Genomic DNA, 23,596 nt, shown 5'->3' on the forward strand with positions numbered 1-23,596 from the left:
AGGTGTCGGCTGTTAAAATTGTCAAAAACTGACATTTGGTGGACCACAGCTGAGTAGTAAAGTCAGTATAAAATTGTGTGATGGACAGAAGATTGACTTGGAATTAAAAACACCACGAGCCTCCTCCAAGCGTCACGGGACACCTGACAGCTCATAAAGCTCTGCTCCAAAGTAGGCTCACAAGGGAGGTACTCAGTATGTGGGAACAAGATTAAGGCTAAAATTACAAATGCATTACAATTATCAATTTATTTTTTCAGCATGGTCTTTGTCTACCAACATTGCCTTATATTGTTGTTGCTGGTAATAACAATTAAAAATATTATTTGAAATAAATTTATTCTGCAGGTGACACAAGGCGGACAATACTGTTCACTTCAAAAGATGAAACTGTTAAGATTTGTGGGGGCAAGAAAGGCAAGGCAGAGACGTGGAGGAGCCAAGTGCAGCGAAGCAGGGATGTAAGGCAAGAGTCGCAGAGTCTCGAAAAATGATATTTCATGTCCAAAAAAAGGCAAAAAAAGGTACATGGAAAAAAACAAAAAACAAAGTCACAAAGAAACAATACATGACTGGTGACACAGAGAGACAATGGCAGAGACATGGAAAAATGACTTTGGCAAGGAAACTGACATGAACAATGGATCGACAGGAACTGAAAGAGACAAAATACACACAAATTGACAAGAAAACAAGTGACACCTGTACAAGACACGAGTGGTTGGTCGGAGTTGACTGGTTGACACAAGGAAGAAGGTTAACGAGAACAGGTAGGCACAACTACATGAATGAGCAAACAAGACATGAAAAACATTAAACAGAAAAACATGAAACAAGACCAAACACAAACCAAAACATAGACTATGACAAAAACATTATTTTCTTCGTGTTTAAATAATACTGTAGTTCTGTAGGAGGAAAAATAATCTTAAATGGTCATAAAATCTCAGAATTTTATCTAAATCGCAAGAGTAAACAGTCCAGTTAAATTAATACCCCACAAATTACAGTTATTCATTCATTCAGTCATTCGAGGCCCCGTAGCTCAGTGGTTAGCGCACTGGTTTGGTAAACCAGGTGTGGTGGGTTTGTATCCCACTGGGGCCTCCACTCCCTGGTTTGGTAAATCAGGTGTGGTGGGTTTGTATCCCACTGGGGCCTCCACTCCCTGATAAGGGTTGCATCAGGAAGGGCATCCGGCGTAAAAATTGTGCCAAACATATATATATGCGTTCATCTGAGATGACACGCTGTGGCGACCCCGAAAGGGACAAGCCTAAAGAAACACACATTCATTCAGTCATTTATTTTATGTCCTTATCCGAGGTCAGGTTGCAGGAGCAGTCGCTTTAGCAGGTGTTTTTTCACAACAAAACATGATTTTGACGTATACAGCTTTTTGTAACTCCCACCATGAAAATCCTCTCGGGATTTGTTTTCAAGAAGAAGCAGGAAGTGACGTAAATGACAGCGGCGCCCCCTAGTGGACTCATTTGTTTATAGTTCGTTGTTCCTTTGTGTTAGCCAAAATGCCGGCTCATTGCATTGCTGGACATTGCTTGGACACTCGAGAGAATGGAATTACCCTTCATAAGTTTGAAAGAGACCCTGTTCGTTGTGAAAAATGGATTGCACCGATGCAGAGGACGAGAGCTTCACGGGTTCCAAATCACAGGTAGGTGTGTATTCAGCTTCTCAAAATGAATAATAGTTTGGGGTGGACCACGTAATCGGTCTCTCTCAAAACGTAACAAAAGATCCGCATATGAAATGTGTCGATGTGAGGGTTGAACAGCGTGGGGCTCCTGCGGGGACGCCGGGGCATCTGAAGAACCCAGCCAAGAATGTCTCACTCAGCCTCGTGCGCGCAGTAATGCGCCCCGGCTCAATAGTGTTCATCGCGTACTGCGGTGGCTGTGAACAACCCTCTAAAAGCAGCACGCCTCGGCTCCATTATATGCCACCACGGCGCCGAAAACCAGCCACACCGGCTGAGGCGCTGCGTTTGGCAGTCACAGCTGCGAAGGCTGCGCGTCGGGCTTTGCGACGGGGGCGGCTCTGAAAAACCCAGCCGAGAATGCGTCACTCAGTCGCGTGCACGCATAAAGCGCCCTGGCCCGACTGTGTTGCTCAGTACTGTGGTGTCTGTGAACAACCCTCTAAAGCAGGACGGCTCAGCTCTTTCATAAGCCACACTGGCCGGCTGCGATGAGCTGCGATGGCTCATCTCCGTCGCGGAAGTGGATTGGACGGGGATGTGGTTTGGCCGTGATCACATATCATCTGAATATGGCTCCTAACAATAGTGTAATATTGCGCTGAGGGCTCGAAATAATTGTGTAATATTGCCTCGGTAACTTCACTCGGTTGTGTGGTGTTGTCCTTTTCGAAAAGAGCTTCCGTGTCAGAAGGGCCGTGTTCGTCTCCCATAGTAGGGTCCAGCGCGTATTTTCAGTGGCAAATGTCCGGGTGACGTCACAGACAGGGGATGCAGCCAATATGGAGACCACTTGGATATCGTAGCATGACACTTCTGCAACTTTGCGCATGGATGACGCGCTCTCCGCTCACATTTATTTTTTCGTATGGACATTGAAGTGAATAATGTTTTATCTATTTTTCATTACAATATCTATTTTAGAATGTTTATAGGGACGACACTTGGGCTTTAAGTTGGAGTTTTGTCACTGGCAGTTGGCAGTTCGTGGAGTATGCTTTACCGCATCCAGGGTTACTCTGCCACTGCACCTTTATGGTCAAGTCACACTTTTGGTTATGGTTTTTAGTTGACTCACAGTTCTCGGACATTGTTTCTTGTGTCATTAATTGTACACTCTAAAATGCCCCTAAGTGTGATTGTGAGTGCAGCTGTTTGTCTCTATGTGCCCTGTGATTGGCTGGCAAACAGTTCTGGGTGTGCCCCGCCTCCTTCCCGTTGACAGCTGGGTTATGCTCCAGCACTCCCTGTGACCCTTCTGAGGATAAGTGTCAAAGAAAATGGACGGATGGATATTTCTTGTGTTTTGGATTCTGCCTTCTTGGACTGTGTTGTCGTGCATAACATTCGTTATAATAAAACCATCTGAACATCATGTCCTCGTCTGGGAGCCCTGCATCTGGGTCCGCTCATGCACCGTTGGTTCGTGACAGTAATGCCAGGAAGCATGTACCGGTTTGTTTACAAGTGCATTTTGCAAATCCATCCTTTTTCCTAGTGAATGTTATTTTAAAGATCTATATTTTATTTTTATATCACACAAATGTAGCAAATTTTTCATAACGAAAATATTAAAAAATTCTCAACACAACAGCTAAGAAATAAATTACCGTCAAAGTGCACGTTTTTTTTTGTAATCTTAATGCCTCCGATGGCTGTTTCAAACTGAGGCTCTGTAGAAGCTGCTGACGTGTGACGTCACATCTCGACAACCCCGGTAAACACAATTTACATGTATGACGCAGAACAGCCGTAAACAACTCACTTCCTCACCATCTTTGCTACCTTTTTCACTCTCAGGCTAAATTTTGTCTGGATGTGACGTCACATTCCGGGAGTTACGGAACTTGCCGAATCTAAGTAACATTTTTAACAAAATTTTGAGACTGACTTTGTCATTAATGTATTTCATTTCTGTTGTGTTGAGAATTTTTTAAACTTTTTTTGAATGAAATTTCAGCTACATTTGTATTATAGACAAATAAAATACAGGTCCTCCTGATTAGATCTTCAAGTATCTTTGGGTATCTGTTGTTTTTATTTAGTACTCTGATACCACTGGAATGATCTGTCGGGAGGAAAATATGCGAAAATTTTATTTTCTCAAACTGAAGAGCCTACCTATAGAATTTTGACAATATGAGGGCACTTCTTTACTTCAAAATGTTGTTTCATTTGAAACATCTTTTTTCACAAGACATTTTATAAAAACTCTTTCACTTTATCAGCAGCTGTTCTATGTATTAAAATTCCAAGAAGCCATCAGTGCATTGACGTAAAGAATTGGCAGGTGCTCATGTTTTCTTTAAATGAAAATGCTTTACTCAGGGCTCTTTTCATTAAAAAGCACAGTATCTGACATTGATGAGCACTCTAAGCAGTTCAAAAATAATTCTTGAGTAACTGCTGCTCTTGCACCTCAGGTCTCTTCAATAAGACTGACAAATGCAGCAGGATTGATGCTGGTTGCAAAACCTTTGAGATGATGAGAGAGATGATTTTAGAAATGTCTAAATGTGAAACTTTGACAATATATGTGGTCTGCATAAATCCATCCATCCTTCCATTTTCTGTTTCACTTCTTCTCACAAGTTTCACGGGAGTGCTAGAATCTATCCCAGCTATCATCGGGCAGGAGACAGGGTACACCCTTCACTGGTATCCAACCATATGGACAGACAACACTTGTACGTAATCACACCTAGGGGCAATTTAGAGTTTCCAATTAATGCGTGTTTTTTGAATGTGGGAGGAAACTGGATTGGCCGGAGGAAACCCACGCAGGCACGGGGAGAATATGCAAACTCCACCCAGGCGGGGGCGGGATTTGAACCCTGGTCCTCAGAACTTTGAGACCAACATCTTAATCAGTTGCCCACCGTGCCACTTGCTCTGGGTAAACATGAAGCTTTATTATCGAATGGTGTCATGCAATGAAGTGTGGGGATTTTTAATAGATTTATATTCATAAAGTTTGTTGGAGTTGATTCAAGATGGAAAATACACAATAACAGCCTTGTCAAGTTATTGATTGGCGTCATCCGAAGAAACTGCTCAGTCATCAGGGGCGCCCAGTAGGTCGACTTGATTACGATAGATGAAACCTCGTGCCTCAAACATAAAGAAATACCAATAAATTGGCTACTTAAAAGTTTCATTTACTCAGGGATAGATTCATTTGATCATCACTTATGAAAACCTACCAGTGCTACCTAAGACTAAAGTACTGTATGTGAGCATTCAAGACAGCCGAGAGAGCTGTGATGCAAATATGGTTAGAATATATATTCTAATTAATCTGAAAGCTAAAAGTGGCGCAGCCTTAAAGCCTTGGCCTCACAGTTCTGAGGTCTAGGATTCGATCCTGGCCCTGCTTGTGTGGAGTTTGCATGTTCTCCCCGTTGCTCCGTGGGTTTTCTCCATGCAGGCCGGTTTCCTCCCACATCCCAAAAACATTCAACATTAATTGGACACTAAATTGCCCCTAGATGTGATTGTTTGAGCGACTGTTTGTCTCTATGTGCTCTGCGATTACCTGGCAACCAGTCCAGGGTCCACACTGACTCCTGCCTGTTAACAGCTGAGATAGGCTCCAGCACTCCCGGTGACCCTTATGAGGCTAAGCAGTTCCGAATATGGATGAAAGAAAAATACCTTGATTTGGCATATCAAGATATGTCCAAAATATCTGCATTCTGTACATTCACCTGTCCAAACGAGAGCTGAGGATATTGTTTTCCTCATAGTGTCTCGGAATATAAACATATTCATCTCCCAAAGGTATTTGTACTACTAACACAATTGAAGCCAACTTACTGGGTTATACTTGAAAGTGGTTCAGACTTGACAATTTACCTTCAGGCTGTGGGAGGGCAGCCATCTGTGTGGGAACTGAACAATACGGCGGCATCACTGAGCAAATACATCCAAGCCATTGCTATAATTCAAGCACTGAAAATGCAATATGCAGTAAATGGTGGACCTATAAATATCGAGAGAACCACTGTGAAGCATATTCAGTCTGAATGCTCTCTTGACTGTTTCTTTGGGGGATCACTACAGTAGACCTACAAAGTAGATTTGTTTTCTGAGCACATCAACTCCATGGACAGAAACATCTGCTTCACTTGGGATGACATCAAAGAAAATGTGTTGCCATTTTAGACTGAAGAATCGTCAGGGAAAGATGGAAGGCTTGGTATTGAGGATGAGATAAAACTTACTGACACAGAGAAGTGCCTCCTCTTTGAATCCTATCACCCAGTCGACCACAAACAGGGATGATTGGAACCTTCAAGGGTAGAGCAGAGAAGATCCCCAACACTGACAATACAAGACAGAAGCAGCAGACGCACATCAGGATGGCTCTTACTAATTGGACTTTTGTCAAATCTGCCAGTAGAGGGAGAACCACTTCATACAAGCTTGAGGATTGAAACAGGAGGTGGAATGTGGTGTTAGGTTAATTTAAGATCAGCTGTTGACTATAAGGCGTACCTCAACTCTTTGCCAAAGTCAGCAAAGAGCTCCAGTTCATCCAAGAGAATAGTCAATATGTGATTGTTAAGAAGTCAGTGAAAAAAACTACACAAGTACTGAGTAAATAGTGAGTATCTTCTGATCTGTCAGAGCATGAATGTCAAATAAAATACAACAAAAACTCAGCTAGCACTAAATAAAATGTGAATGTGTGGTGTCTGGGTGTGTGGAATGCACTCGCACATGTGTAGTGGGGATTAGCACGAACATCAAATATTTTATACTTACTTATGACCAATAAACAAGGCTAATGTGGGCTAATATGCATATCCAGATCAACAACAAAAACACATGAAACAGACCACAAGCTGTTTTTTCAACTAAGTACTTGGCTGGAATATCTACATTGGGCACAGAATAATCCATGAAAACTGTGTCATGAAGGTACTAAGTAAATTACCCAAATGTATGACTTCAATCCACAAAAGACAGTACCAAAAGAGTACAGCAGTTCAATAAATGGCCACGGGTCAGTATACAGGCAGGCAGGCAGGCAGCGGTAACCATATCAAAAACATGAGTCAAAATGCAAGGTCAATAATCCAAACAGGATATTGTTTTACAATGAGTTAGTGACATGGAATGTTGGAACAAAAAGAAAAGGTACAAGGAGCTGGCGACCAGATAAAATGGGACATATGGTTATATGCATGGAGTAATTAGGGTAAATGAAGCGCAGGTGGGGAAGATGCTCTTGTAAGCATGTGTGCACAAAGCAGGCTAACAATCACAATAAACACAAACATGACAAGCTGTTGTTTTTGTCATCTGAAATGTAAATTCAGTCTTGTACCGTTCCATTCAATGGGAACAATGACCTTTACAACACGGCCGCAACCTAGGCGCACGGATTAACTGGGCTAGCATAGCTAGTGTTTATATCAATGCCCTCAAAATCCAAAAGAAGATGTTGTGTGTGGTCATGTGACTCTTGTGTCATTTGATTGGTGAAATAGAGGTAAACGCCACCAGCAATTATGTTGTATTGGTGCGAAGAGACCCCAATGCAGAAGTAGTAGTCTAAATGGCTGGCAAACAAAAAAATATATATTTTATTATATATATCTATATATGAAATTTTGTATTCCCTCCACATCCAGCAATAATTTGGCATGTTTAGTATGTTGGAATAGTAATGTCAAATAGGTATACAGTATACTGTATGTTTTAGGCAGCATAGTGGGGCAACTGCTTAGAGCATTGGGTTTACAGTTCTGAGGACCTGGGTTCAAATCCCACCCCTGCCTGTGTGGAGTTTTCATGTTCTCCATGTGCCTGGGTGGATTCTCTCCTCTTGCACTCTGGTTTCCTCCCACATCCCCAAAACATGCGTTAATTGGGGACACTAAATTGTCCCTTGATGTGATTTTGAGAGTGACTCCTGTCTGTCTCCATGTGGCCTGCAATTGCTTGCCAATCAGTTCAGTCTGAACCCAGCCTCCTCCCAGATGACAGCTGAGATCGACTCCAGCACTCTTACGACCCCTGTGAGGATAAGCGGCTCGGAGGATGAATGAATGAATGCAGCTGACTGGATTGTGGGTAAATCCCCCTGCTGTCCTTTAGAAGCGATTATGAGAAGAAAAAAATGCCAGAGATGGTTAAAATTCTGATTATATGAGACTCCAAGATACTTATTGGAGGGAAGGCCTTCCAACAAAGTTTGTGCATTAGAAAAGAAGTAATTGGGTTTGACTGGGTTGGAAAAAATAAGATGTTTAACTATGAAATGTTTCTCTCCTTAAAAAAGGAGGATGCAATGTGGCAATGGAATCAACAAACACGAGCGCACCTGCTGTGGGAGAGCGGGGCTTGCCATTGTAAAAATTATTGAAGTTGTTGGTGAAGTTGCCGGAAATTTAACATGCAAACTTGGAAAATGGATTAATAATGCAAACTGGCATTGGCTGCTCTTGGGTGATATCATAATCAAATCAAATCAAAAAGCCTTTAATGTCATTATTTGCTGTGCATACAACGGAATGATGAGTGCTTCTCCACAAGGTCCTGCACTCCCGTATCTCTGATCGACAACCCGTGTGTACCGACCTCCGCCTGTTCTCCGACCGACCCCGTAAGCCTGACTCCTTTGATACTCCTGCCTGCTTTGACCGTGAACCGACACCTGCCTGCCCGCTGACCTGCTCTCTACGCCCGACGTCCTGACTACTGCTGCTGCACCTGACTGCCTGCCCGATCCCCGACTGTGGAACAATAAACATTTTCCCGAATTACATCTGCGTCTCCCAACTCCTGCATTTGGGTCCCACCTCTGTTTCGATGGGTCGTGACACTGTTGACCAATGCTGGGCACTTATGTACTTGAAAAGTATCAGCACAATTTACACAGTTGACATTTTTCCAGATTATCACATGCCTATCTGATTTACATGTCATAATTTCTGATAATAATAGTTGCCACATTTGCACAGCGTTCACTGCACCGGACTATTGTTCTATTTGTCATTTCAAACTGGTATTATGATGGAGGACTTGACATCCTTTCCATGACTGTCAAAAAAGATGTATACTTTTGCTCATTTGAAACGTGGATGGGTTCTCTGTCTTGAGTTCGCACATCCAGACCATGAACCAAAAGGTGGAATTCTGAACATTTGTGTCATATCTATTTTATGATCTGAAACCCAAACATTTTTGGTGTACAACAAAAACAATCGAATGGACCTTGCCATCCCCACACTTTTAGAAGAGACAGTATACTAGCAAAACAAATAATGAGGTGATCAGTCTGAGGTGCAAGTGGCTTATTCTCTCAGCCTCCAAAGCTAGCATTGTGTAAAATCACCAACCAATCACAGGGGACAAATAAACAACAATTTGCAGGTACATTCATACCTAGGGGCAGTGGCAATGGAAGACAACCTAAAGAAGTGGAGATATGCACTGAAGAGATGAGGAAAGAAGGTCATTTAAAACAAGACAGGAAGTGTGTGAATGAATGGGAGTATGGTTGAATGGTGGAATTACAAGGAGTAAAAGGCGAGAAGGTGCAAGAGTTCAAGGATATAGGGTCACCTATTTAGCATGTGGAAGAATAAAGAAGAGAGACCAGGCAAGATAGAGTGGCTGGAGGAAACCAGCTAAAATGAAAGGAAATGTTTATATAATGGTAATGTGACCAGACATGTATATGATTTGTAGATGGTGCAGTTATGACATGCAACAGGAGAGAAAGCTTGGGGTGGCAGAGTTAGAGATGCTGAGATTCCAAATCACAAAGATTAACAGGATCAGTGCCAGTGTGAAGAAGATGACTAAAGTTGTTTTGTCCATGAAAACAAAGCACAAAATGTTGAGAAATGTGAAAAAGGCATGTGCGCATGTGGCCTCATGTTGTTGCTCCACAGGTGTTTGATTAGACCTAAGTGGAGGTTGAACCTGAAATTGAGGAAATCGTTTCTCTGGGAAAGACTGAGGAGGACAAGTTGGTTCATGAGCACCACGAGGATCTTTCAACATTCTGATTTTTGACAGAACCGAAACGCAGGAGGCGATGCAATAGATGACAATGCAGGAGCAGTTTGCTGTGTAGAGGAGAAGGCAGCCACTATTCCGTCAGACAGAATAAAAGAAGTGTTCACAAAATTCCATGACATTTCTGAATTTATTCAAAAGGATCATCCGAAAAATGTGTTAACTGGTGGGGCTATCACTCACTTCAGTGACATTTCCCTTGCACATTTCCACAAGATTATTAAAAGCCGAAAAGGCAAACATCCTTGGATTAGTACTTGACAAAACATTGAAAGTTGAAAAAAAGTTTGTTAATGTTTGTTTTGAATTCGTAATTTGTGGAATTTATTGAATTTAGGGGAATGGATGGGGTGGCATGGTGGCTCAGCTAGTAAAGTGTTGGCCTCACAGTTCTGAGTTGCCATGTTCAATCCTGGACCTGCCTGTGTAGAGTTTACATGTTCTGCCCGTGCCTGCATGGGTTTTCTCCAGGCACTCTGATTTCCTCCCACATTCCTGAAAACATCCAACATTAATTGGACACTCTAAATTGCTCCTAGGTGTGATTGTGAGTGCGGTGGTTTGTCTCAATGTGCCCTGCAATTGGCTGGCAACCAGTTCAGGGTGTACTCTGCCTCCTGCCCGTTGACAACTGAGATAAGCTCCAGCACTCCCCGCAACCCTTGTGAAGATAAGCGGTAAAGAAAATGGATGGAATGGATGGATCCGTGAGAATAATTGACGGCTGCCTTTTGACCAATCAGTGAGCGTCATTTTCTGAACTCCGCCCATGCTGCCTACAGCCGCAATCCTTTACCCACAAACGAAGAGAGCGCGTGGTTACTTTAATCCTTTGAACTGTGAGTGTGTAGTCCTCTTTATATCCGATCAAGAAATATGGTGCTTCGATGTGGCTGAGGAACATATAATGGAGACGAGCACGATCCAGAGAAATTACTGGGAGAAGATCTGATGTGCTTTCCCACCCCAAGCGTAATTTAGATAAATGCAAGCAGTGGATCAAGGCTTGTGGCCGACCTCACGACCATCTGAGCATATCGACGCTAAATCAGCTCAAAGCTGTCTGTTCCAAGGTAAGTTATTCAATGAGTCGTTGTAACACCTATAGAGGAAGGAGGAAGCTCTACATGAGCCGGAGGAAACTCACAACTTCCAGCCGCACCTTGGCTCTGCTCTCAAATGAATACGAATATTTTGGGCCTACATTTAGATGTACAGTATGTACGTTCAGAGCGATAGAGAACACGCATACTACCATAATTTATATAAATTAATTATCCACTATGAACGTAGATATCAGTTCGAATCGACATGTTTATGTAGCATAAAAATGCAAACTTACCCTGCTTTGCTGAACAATAAGAATCAGAAATCTTATCGCATTCAATGTCCAATACTAGTTTATGAGGTGGTTGATTCTTTCGCGTGGACGGCCAACATGTTGCAGAAACTTTAACTGTCGTTCCCCTTTGGGAAACCTTGACATTATGAATATATCCCTGTTGAAAGCAATTCAGGTATTTCTGATACCATGGGCAGAAAGGAAACTGCATTGAATCACTCAAAACATGCTTCGGCTGCACTGTGTCCGCCATTTAGATCGCTAGCCTGGGGTGCATAACAACAGTATCTAAGTAGGCGTGGCTTAGGCACCCTACGCGGATCTATCTGTTAGGTTGTGTGCGTGCTTCCAACTCCACCCCCACAATACCTCGTTACGCACCCTTCTCTTCGCATCGTTTCTGAACGTCAAAAGTAAATGAACATAATTTTTTATTATTCTTTACATTATATTCACTTTGAATGCTTATTTTTCCCGGCGGGGGCGTTGGGTGTCAGGGGGCTTGGAACAGATTAGGCTATAAAAAAAATCGTTTCTACGTACGGAAAATTCAAATTATGAAATGACTTCCGGAGTGGACTAATTTCGTAAATAGAAGTACCACTATAGGTACATATTTGACATTTCTTATCCAACATACTAAACATACCAAATTATTGCTAAAAAATATGTTTGAATGTATGTACTGTAGGCTAATTCAGACAATGTGAACAATATCGTTGTTTGAGCAGTAGCATCCATCCATCCTCAACACCACTTATCTTGGTTAAGGCCGCCGGGTGCTGGAGCCTACCGCAGTTGACTTCGGGCAAAAAGTCGACTACCTTGAACTGATTGCCAGTCAGTCGCATGGCACATATAGACACATATAACCTTTTACACTCACATTCACACTGTCATTGAGTGCGAACTGAACCCGTGCTGCCTGTACCAAAGTCAGGTGAGCGTACCAGTGCATCATCAGTAACACAAGTGATATATTTGGGAATTAGTTTGTAATGGGATGATATAAGATGTTTGCATTTGTATAAAATATGGGCATTGTTCAGGATTTGGAAGTCAGTTCTTGTCTGTTATCTGCATGCTTAAAAGTTATTCCCACACTCGTAGAAATATTATTTTGAAAATCATGCAATGAAAGTAGAGGACCTTTTTGCTCAGCTTAATGCTTAATGCTGATTGAATGACCCTCTTGCCTTTTTACAGAGGGTTATAATTAAATAGCTCCAGGAGAGATGGAGTCAAGCTCAATAGGCTGATAATGATTCACATATTACCTTAAGAGAATGCAATTATTAAATTCCTAAAGCTATGCAGGCACTGTATGATTTCAAAAGTGTTGTTTTACCTCCTACCCACAATGGACAAGTTAATGGCCTGCAACGGCAGAAAACAACAGGTAATGAATCAGGTGGTCACATAATAGAGTATGGAGTGAATGAGATCCACATATTTAGCCAGTTGGTTCTTGGTACCTCCAATACATGGCGAGATGAATGATGCCGAGTGTGACTTAAGTCCCAATTCATGCGTCCACCTGAAATGAGGCAAGAGGTGCTGTGCGAGAACGTAAACCTCATTGCCTCTATGGGTGAAGAGGATGTTGGCCAGTGAGATGGCACCCTGGGCTTTTAGCCTAGCAGCTAGGACACACAATTTACACGTTTGAGCCGAAGGTTGGCTGCACAATGTGCGACACCACTCTTCATACATACATAGCCCTGTTAAAATGTTTAATTTTTGTGAAATCAAAATGATCATCAAGACAAATCATTTAAAAAGTTTGTCCACCATGTTTGTGACCACTAACCAATACCAATCAGTTTCGTCAGGGCTGCTGTTTCACCATCCCGAGTACAGCTCCATGTGCATGTGTTTGTGTTCAGAGTGGGGATATCATTAGTGCCTTGCAGGGTTGACGTGTTGGTCTCTTTAAAACATTGTAGAACTCGAACTTGTCACCAGACTACCTTGCCTATTTTTCATTTCCGGAAGTCCTTCAAATACGATCCCTACCTCATTTTTGTTCTTTGTCTACGGCTTGGCCTTGCTTCTTGCCTACCAACGCTTGCCTCTTGCAGCCCATTGACAACCTGGACTCCTACCCTCCCAGACTAGTCTTATTAGAATCCTGCAAAACCTAGATTTAATCCTCAGAGATCCTTTGTTTACTTCCCATACAATAAACATCCATTCACAAAGTCACTTCCGTGTCCTCTCTGCATCTGGGTCCAAACTGCAAACTGATTCCTGACGAGTTCAAACAAAAATGGAACTTTTCAGAACATCAGCAAAAATAACTAATAACTAAATAATCTGTTGCGAAAAAGTCCACCAAATCTTGATCCATCCATACATCCATCCATCCATTTTCTTAGCCGCTTATCCTCACAAGGGTCACAGAATGCTGGAGTCTATCGCAGCTATCAAAAGGGGGGAGACAGGGTACAATAACGATAGTGTGCAATTAATGTTGCATGTTTTTGGGATGTGGGAGGAAACTGGATTGGCTGGAGAAAACCCACACAGGCACGGGGAGAAAATGCAAACTCCACACAGGGAGGGCTGGGACTGAACCTGGGTTCTCAGAACTGTGAGGCTAATACGTTCCAGCTGCTCTGCAGTGCCCTTTTTTCAAGTGAAAAAAAATAATCAATAAAATTGAATAAACAATTTACAAAATAAAATAAAAATTATTTTTTCTGAAAAATAAATAACTGAAACTACATTTTCCATTACCAAATCCAAATGACGATAATTTTGAGCCGTAAATGTCATACTATTTGTTTTTTTTCGTGACTGTAATTTCATAAATGAGATTTCAGGGTTGATTTTAAAGTGCATGGAATGTCTCATTTCTAACGCAAATGGTTTTATCTAGAAGAAAATATATGTGCAATAATAAACCTACCTTGTACACGCCAAATAGTTGTCACGGTTGTCAGGTTTGTGGCGTACCAATTTAGTAAATACACGGTGTTTGCATAATTTTAAAACAAGACCGAAAACTTTGTATATACATTCAGGATATCGAAGCATTAATAATTTATCAGTTTATGACTAAATAAACAAAACACAAATGTTTACCAGTCTTTGTTTCCAACATGAGGCATGTCCTCCTCCCTGGGTCTGGCAGCTACATCGGCACCTTCAATGCCAACTATTTCGTCTGCATTCGAACGTGTGTGCTGTCTAACTGGCTGAAATTGATAACATTTAAAGTCTTTATAAAGGTCGTGTTCTTCACCATCTTCGTGGAAGCCTTCAGAATCATGTTCATCACTCGAAATATCGGAAAATTCATTGTCATTCTTACAATGGATTCCTATGGCCGCCATAATGTTGTCACCACATCTGACGCGATGTCGCTCCTCGGGTTTTTCCGCTTCATTTCAGTTTTTTTCCTGCAAATCCAACAATGTGCGACCATTTTTTGCTGATAATGGAAAAAAAATGTTTCCTTCATAATAGATTGCAGATTCAATTTGATCATAAAAAAACTGTGTAATATTAGCAAAAGGTGCATTGAAGACCTTCCATACACTTTAAATGCATTTATTGTGGTATGGCTGGATGGAAAAAGGAATGTGGAGTTATTATTTGGGAATCTTAGTTCTTTCTCTGTGGCGGTTAGCAACAACATAATTGGTCAGCAGTCAATAAGGCAACATTCTCCGCCACTCTTCTCTCCCCCAGCTCTCGTGGGTTGACAACTCCTGTTGGAGGACGCTTTTTTTCCTCTGCGTGTTCGTTTAATTTCGGGCAGTGAGAATGTTGGTTTTCCGAATAAAGGCTGGAGATGATGAACAGTTTCTTAAAAGAATTTACTGACACAATATTCCGGGCACGTATAAGTTACAGACAATGGCTGTAGAGAGCAGATCACAAGTGCGAAGATACAAAGTACACATCCTTTATCTTGTCAGAAGGGCGGACTATGGGTGGTATCAAATCTGTGGTGTGAGATTGGGGCTTTCCACTTAGACAAAGAGTCTCTGTCTCAACCGGTTCGAGCTGGCAATGGATTATTACAAAGTGTCCAGTATGCAGTTCATCAAGGTTAGCCTATGTGCAGAGATGCGATCAAGGACACATCTGGCTACAGAACAAAGCTCCACTGAGGACATGAAATTTTGAAGTCATGAGTAAATATGGGCATAAGGCATACTTAAATCCCCATTTCGGACTTGAGTCTGACACTGGAAATGAACAAAATTAAAAAAAGGTGCCAGCGTTGTCATCATCCAGAGTGGGTGGTGCATCGGGCATGGGGCATTTTCCTCTGGGATGAGTCGAGCTGGGGCCCAGTCAGCTTCCTTGTCGAATGGTGTCATCAACATGTGCGAGCCAGCACTGGAGAAGACGTGGTTTTCCTTTTGTCGTCAGGTGGAGGGATTGCTGAACCCGAGGCGGATCTGGCAGGTCGTTAAGACAAGATGTAGAACCACGTGTACCCCTTTCCTGCAGGACGTACTGCTGTGATTGTCTGCTCCGTGACCTGAAAGGGACCTGTACACTATTTAAGTTTAATTACTTTTAACCACACAGATTCATAAGTATTCATTTTGAGGAGAGCGTCTGGTTGTGAATGTAGTGATTAAACAATGTTTTAACACTATGCTTGCTGTTTCAGATTTGCAGGGATATGGCTCTGGCCATTCCACAAAGGAAACTACTATGACTAGTAAATACCAGTAACCTGACACTGTTTTCATCATCAGTGAAATCCCATTGAAATCACCTGATCAGGTGCGTCCATGTCTGGATCGTGGACTCCCTGTGGTGATTTCGTTGTAGGCATACTGTTGTACCAACTGCAAACGCTGCACTCCTGCAGTTCACCTATAACTATTTCTCTCATGAAAGGATGCCACCAGGTGTGGAGTCGTCTCAGTGTTTCATCCTCATCTTTGACACCCCCTTTTGACTTCCACACACTCTTCTTCTGGACTTACTTTTTCCTGCTACAACTTAACTGTTTCTACTGTCACCTCCTGTTGATTGTCACATTCAGATTCACTTACTGTTAGCTGGAATGTTGGTCGGTACGCCGCAACCTTTTTTGCTGCTCAATCTGCTAATTCGTTTCCTGCTGATACAAAAATCATTAGTTCGAGGGTGACCTTGCATTTAAGGACTGCAACTGCTGTCGGGAGCATTAAAGCATCTCGCAATAGCGTCCTGATGTTTAATAGGTGTACCGGTTGCAGTTTGCAAATTGTTTCACTGCCATTCTTTTAATGCAACATGAACTGTCATGTGTGCATACGCCAAATCTGTGTAAACTGACTGATTTTTTGCCAACTTGAGAGCTGCTGTTAACGCCCAAGTTCCTGCTCTTTGTGCTGACTGGGAGCCTGAAATTCTTTCTGTTTGCACTTCTTAAAAACCTGTTTCTGTGGGTTGGGTTACTGGAAATCCAGATTGTAGGCCATCGTTGCCTTTGAAGCAACATCCGTCTGTGAAAAGAATCAAGTCCGGGTGTCAAAAGGGGTCTTGTAGAGTCCAGTGGGGAGAGACAAACTTGTCGACTTCCTCCTTCCCCTTTCTGATAAAGAGCAGCAGAAACACACGTCAAGATAGAACATGTGACTGTAATCAGGAATTGCAAGAGCTGCAGCGGTAGAAAGATGTTTCTTTGTTAGAGGGAGACATTCCTGTGCCGTGGTGTCAGATCAGACAACCGAGAAAGGAAACCTATGGTCAGGCAATCTGGAGTTTGGACTTGGAACACTTCAGTCCAACAGAGCCCAAACGAGGAAACAAAGACCCAGTGGCTTCGAGACAAGAAGTTTTAGATGGAGCCAACAGCAAGAGGTCATCCAAATACTACACAAGGAGAACCTCATGAGGCAATTCAAGCGGAGACAGCAACTGACGAAGACAGTCATTAAAGACTCCAGGTGAAAGAACAAAGCTTTGAGGCAGGTGATTGTAGGAGTAGCGAACATCATTTCAAGTGAAAGCAAAAAAAAAAAATGCTTAATTGAAGGGTGAAGCAAAAGAAACCATTAGTCAAGTCAATGCAAGTGAAATGAGTGTGGGCTGATGTAATTTAGGACAATGCCGAGTGGGGGTTCAGGACGGGCAAAGTGAGGGTTAACATGGCCGCATTAATTGCTCGCTGGTCATGGACCATGCAAAACTTTCCAGTGTTTTTCTTTTCAACAGACAAGATGGGGGTGTTAAAATCAGAGCCAGGAATTTCACACAGCACCCCTGCTTCGAGCAAGCCGTCAATTGATTCTGAAATGCCAATCATCCCAGCGTCTTTTACAGAATATTGGGGAACATATATTTATCCTGGTTTCATCTGAAACACAACAGGTGATACGTTACAGAGACCAACATCAGTGGGATCCGTGGACCACAGCAATGTGGAAAGGGACTCATGAAGTTGACCAGCAAAATCGCTGTCGGTTCTTTCACGCCCATGGTGCCTATCCAGAAGCTGGTGCTCCAAAACAGAAGTGGGTAAAAATGTGTTAGAGTGAATCTAATAAGCATCAAGTGACGGAGAATAGAGCAATAGAGAGTGAAATGAATTTTGCCAATCAGTGGCCTGTGTGCATGCCAGGATAAACGGACCGAGATCCTTTGCTGTGTCCTGAGGCAAGACCCTCAAGGAGTCATGTGGGTGAGAAGGAGGCATAGAAGGATCCGGGTGATCTTCCATCATGTACCATTTGAGTTGTTCAAGAGTCAGGAACACCGAAAAGGCGACACTTGGTTTGCCTGCAAGCAAATCACCCATGTTCAATTTCCTGAAATGCCTCACTATACATCTCATCCCCTGATCTGTCATAGTACAGAGTGCAATGCATACAATCAGTTACAATATAATAAGATCTAAGGTTGCAAACCCAAGGTGACCAGAGAGTCCAAAAGCGTTCAGCTTCGAGCCAACCACTGGAGCCAATATCCACTCTTGCCCAGTAGATCTCGGCAGTGGTGCATGCCACAGGGCGTTGTTCAACAAGCGGGAACTGGGAGGTGGCACCGGAGGCAGAGGGAGCCGAACAGCAGTAGGTGTTACCATCCGTAAATTCCAGGATGAGTCCATCAGGGGTGCATTTGATTAGGGCGCATGTGGCGATGAGGAGATCTCTGCCCAAAAGATTGACTGGACAGTTAGGTACAAACACAAAAGAAGGCAAAAGAGTCTGTGACTGTTGGTTTGACTCTCTTGGGGTTGATTGTAACCTCCTTGATTGTAGCCACATGCTCCATCCATACGCTTGAGGTCGCTGTCTGCACTCGTGGGCCCAATGACCAGGCTGTCCACAATTGAAGCACGCGTTACGGCCACCAGGGGCACACCTCAGCCCATGAATGAACCTGCTTGAAACATCATGCACTCAGAACCGACGGAGGAAGATGAGATCAGAGCAAGAGCGGCTTCTTCCTGTTTTTTCAGAATTTTGTGTTTGTCAACCTTAGACTCTTTTTCTTTAGCATGTCTCCTCAAATGATGTTTACCACCGGTCAACCTCAGCACCAGGAAGGTCCCGATTGGCCTCCAGGGCTTGCGCCACAGACTTGGGAATGCCCTTCAAAATGGCTCCTCGGAACACTTGCGGATGCAAAGCGGAGGTTGTCGGGACGTGTCCTGTTTTCAGAGTGTAATCAGTGAGGGCTCGGTCACGAAAAGCCGCGGCCTCCTCATCTTCTTTGGGAGCAACCAAATCTGGAATGACACACTCAGGGAGTGGGAATAAAGTATCTAACACTGTAGACAAGGTCAAATAATTTTCTCGTGTAAGAGCCTGAATATCGGGGAGAGAAGAAAAACCTGAATTTTGCATCAGGGTATTCAACTGTGAAAGCGGACATGATTGTGTAAGGAGGAAACGGATGTCACCTGCTGTTAACATTAGTCCCAAAACGCCTCTCTGCACTGCTTCAAGCCAATTGCCACCATCGGATTGCATGGGTGGAAGTTTCTGCACCAACACACTCACATCAGTGGGAGAGAAAGATTTGTAAAACATAGCAGAGTTATCAGTCGCTGGGTCAATTTTGGCTAACATGGATGCCTGCAAGATTTGAGAACGAGTCACACGCCGATGAGGAGGAAAAGCTGGACCTTTGGAAGATTCCTCTTCAGGACCTCTGGTTCGATCCAAAATGCAGTCAGCGTGGGCATCTGAAAGATTCTGTACATGAGACTTTAATTCTTTAATTCTTTTCTAATTGGTTCTAACTGAGCAACATACACACTGTTTTCTGCTTCCCCATTCGAAGAGCCTCCAGCTGCGTGTTCCGCAGCATGGACAGCAACTCCCTGTTCTCTTTTCAGTTGGGCTGCTTCTTGTTCAGCGCGAAGGGCGCGGTCCTGTTTTTCCGCTTCAGCGTTTGCTCTATCTTCATGTTCAGTAGCGGTTCTCTTAAGTTGATTTCTGGTATTTTATGGAACCTCTTGGTGTCCGTTTAATTCTGCCTTCTACAGTCCTAGCTGAGGCAAATGTGTGAATGGGTCAGCTCTCAAATTGGCCATTTTTTCCAATCCAATCCAATTTCCAACCTGTCTTCTAATTCTCTAATTCTCTAATCACTCCAGCAGCCAAGGTTTCTGCAATTGTATTCATGTTCAATGTCTGTTGTGCATGAGTGAGAGACGTTTGATCGTCTACATCTACTTCGAGTCGGCCCACAATTACATTCAATACTGAAGCCTGAAATTCATTTAAAGTTTTCCTGGTTTGTGGTCAGGTGACGGTACAAATGGGTTAGTTGGAGACAACGCCCAAGGCCATTTGTCCTCCAAGTAAGGAGGCGGCGTGGAGGGGAATGTGGGTGTTGACGGTACCGGACCAACACTTCCTTGATAGCCAAACGGGACAACTTTAACGCACATCACATTGCCATCTTTCTTGCTTTCGCTTTCATTTCCACAACTTTCTTCGTATTCTTTCTCACGTTTCTACCTTTTGAAGACAACCTGTTAATTTTTTCCACTTCCAACTTTAGAGCAGCCACTCTTCACACAAGCTTATTCCGTTGCTTTCATTAATGTCACCAAACACGCAGTCGAAAACAATGGAGGGAATCATCCATTCTCACAACACTTCATCCATTCTTTCAACTGTTCTTTCTCACGATCTCGTTCTTTTTCAAGCAACCCTCCAACACACATCACATGCATTTCTCATTTGTACACTTAGTAACAATTGTTCAGAATGGTTTGGTATTTGCCACAAATCGAACCATTCACTTTCCCTATCAAACTGTCCCTCCATTTTGTTTTAAATTGAATCGCCCCCCTCTCTTTTTTTCTTTTTTGTTTTTGTAGTCAACAGGTCTTTCTTTTTCTAACAGAGAGGCAGATAAGTGACAAAGCAACAATAACGCGGAGGGTGGGCCTTCTTGCACACTCACTCAGCCAACAACTCAAAGAACTCAACCTTAAAAATGCAAATATAACAAAACAAGAATGAGAACAGCAAACGTACAAGCAGTGTTGCCTCCGTTGATCTTGCACAAACACACACTTGCCCCACCACTCTCCAATCATGTGTGTGCATGTGGGTGAGCCAGCAGATGTGGAAGGACGCTCTTTTTTTGGGGGGTACCACTGGGTATTGTCATACCCTTCTTAGGCCATTTTATTAAGGTCACTTTAATTTCTACAATTTGTGATCTCTTAGATGGATTATTATTATTATATGTTTCGCCTCTTATCTAGTGACTCATTTATATATATATATATATATATATATATATATATATATGTGTGTGTGTGTGTATTTTTTTTTTTTTTTTTTGCTCGAGCCCCTTCATTTTAACAAAACAGTCCTTTGATTTTGAATGAGGAATTCCATTCTCGAGGATTCTCCGAAAAGAACTGGAAAGCCTCGAGGTCCAGAAAGTTTTGTGCTGGCCTCAACCTTATCAGTGTATTCTGCCAGCCCCGGGATTTACAACCATTTTGTGTCAACCTCCGAACACAGGGCACTTCTTAACACTTTTTAGAGTGGTATGCCCACACACTCTATGGCTTTTCAACCATTTAGGTGGGACGCGACGGTGACCCACCAGGGCTTCGAACACAGGACTTATTAATGTTCAATTTCCCCAACTGTTCATACAGCCAAAAACTATAATTTCACAATTAACAAATTCAAACGTGACACAGACCTCAAACCACAGTTAACAGACAGAAGATCATTTTTGGAGCATAAATGTCCTCTTACTTTATCAATTGGTGGCTAGCCGATATTCTGTCTGTCAACCAACACCTCAGTCCGAAATCATGTCGGGGTCACCAATTGTTGGAGGATGCTTTTTTCCTCCGCGTGTTCGTTTAATTTCAGGCAGTGAGAATGTTGGTTATCCAAATAAAGGCTGGAGATGTTGAACAGTTTCTTTGAAGGATTTACTTACAGAATATTCTGGGCATTTATGAGTTACAGACAATGGCTGTAGAGAGCAGATCATAAGTGCGAAGACACAGAGAAAGTACACATCCTTTATTTTGTCAGAAGGGCGGACTATGGGTGGTATCAAACCTGTGGTGTGAGATCGGTGCTTTCCACTTAGACAAAGGGTCTCTGTCTCAACTGGTTCTAGTTGGCAATGGATTATTACAAAGTGTCTAGTATACAGTTCATCAAAGTTAGCCTACGTGCAGAGATGTGATCAAGGACACATCTGGCTAAAGAACAACGCTCCACTGAGGACATGAGGAAATTTTGTAGTCATGACTAAATATGGGCATAAGACATAGTTCTTCGTGAAGAAAATAAGTATTTGAACACCCTGCTATATTGCAAGTTCTCCCACTTAGAAATCATGGTGGGGTCTGAAATTTTCATCGTGGGTGCATGTCCACCGTGAGAGATAATCTAAAAAGAAAAATCCAGAAATCACAATGTATCATTTTTTAACAATGTATCTGTGTGATACAACTGAAAATGAGTATTTGAACACCTGTCTATCAGCTAGAATTCTGAGACTCAAAGACCTGTTAGTCCGCCTTTTAAAGTCCACCTCCACTCCATGTATTATCCTGAATCAGATTACATGAGGTCGTTAACTGCATCAAAACACCTGTCCACCCCATACAATCAGTAAGACTCAAACTTATAACATGGCCAAGACCAAAGAGCTGTTCAAAGACGCCAGAGACAAAATTGTAAGACTCCACGCGGCTGGAAAAGGGTCCAGGGAAATTGACAAAAAGTTTGGTGAAAAAACCTCCACTGTTGGAGCAATCATTAGAAAATGAAAGAAGCTAAAGATGATGGTCAATCTCAATCAGAGTGGAGCCCAATGCAAGATATCACCTCGTGGGGTCTCAAATGTCCCTGAGAAAGGTGAGGACTACACGACAGGACTTGTTCAATAACATGAAAAGAGCTGGGACCACCATTTCCAAGGTGACTATTGGTAATACACTAAGACGTAATTGTTTGAAACCATGCATGGCATGGAAGGTTCCCCTGCTTAAATTAGCAAATGTCAAGGCTCGTCTTAAGTTTGCCATTGACCATTTGGATGATACAGAGGAGTCATGGGAGAAAGTTTTGTGGTTAGATGAGGCCAAAATGGAACTTTTTGGTCATAATTCCACTAACAGTGTTTGGAGGAAAACCAATAATAAGTTCCATCCAAGAACACTATCCCTACTGTGAAGCATGGAGGTGGTAGCATCATGCTTTAGGGGTGTTTTTTTGCACATGGGACAGGATGACTGCACTGTATTAAGGAGAGGACGACCATGACCATGTATTGTGAGATTTTGGGGAACAACCTCTTTCCCTCACTCAGAGCATTGAAGACGGGTCGTGGCTGGGACTTTCAACATGACAATGACCCGAAGCACACAGCCAGGAAAACCAATCAGTGGCTCCGTAAGAAGCATACTGAGGTTCTGGCTTGACCTAGCCAGTCTCCATATCTAAACCAAATAGAAAATCTTTGGGGGGAGCTGAAACTCCGTGTTTCTCAGCGACAGCCCAGAAAGCCGACTGATCCAAAAATTCCTCCTGCAGTGTGTGCAAACCTTATGAACAACTACAGGAAAGGTTTGACCTCTGAAATTGCAAACAAAGGCAAATGTACCAAATATTAACATTGGTTTTCTCAGGTGTTCAAATACTTATTTGCAGCTGTATCACACAAATAAATCATACATTGTGATTTCTGCCTATTTGTATCTCTTCCAACTTTTAAGACAGAGCACTGTGTTGAATTACGAGCCGAGTCAAATGAATACGTAATAAGTAAAAAGTACTAACCCTCCTTTACATGCGCAGTACGATGACATTATTTTATCTTGTTGGATTTCAGTATGATGTTTGTGAGGTGTCAAACTTTTTTGCATCGATCGCCAACATTTCACTGTAACTCTGACATTGCGTCCTGCTCCGGCCAAAATTTCATGTACATATCCTTGCGTGAAATAGTTGAGACCTCTCTGTCGTACTCTCTTGGACAAGTCTGACACATTTTGGAAAAAAAAACATACCCCAATATTATCTGGAATACGCAATAGAGAATCA

The 23,596-nt window shown here is 42.6% G+C and overlaps 1 long non-coding RNA gene across 1 annotated transcript in view; it reads left to right on the forward strand.

The window, feature by feature from the left end:
* The first annotated feature begins 352 nt into the window (after positions 1-352).
* The window catches only part of LOC133508088 (uncharacterized), a 45,611-nt gene continuing 22,367 nt past the window's right edge, over positions 353-23,596 (forward strand). Inside the window, exon 1 of the long non-coding RNA XR_009796977.1 lies at positions 353-770. This is a non-coding gene — a long non-coding RNA (uncharacterized LOC133508088). The remainder of the gene's footprint in view (positions 771-23,596) is intronic.

The sequence above is a fragment of the Syngnathoides biaculeatus genome, chromosome 10 (genome assembly GCF_019802595.1).
Source record: "Syngnathoides biaculeatus isolate LvHL_M chromosome 10, ASM1980259v1, whole genome shotgun sequence".
NCBI lineage: Eukaryota > Metazoa > Chordata > Actinopteri > Syngnathiformes > Syngnathidae > Syngnathoides > Syngnathoides biaculeatus.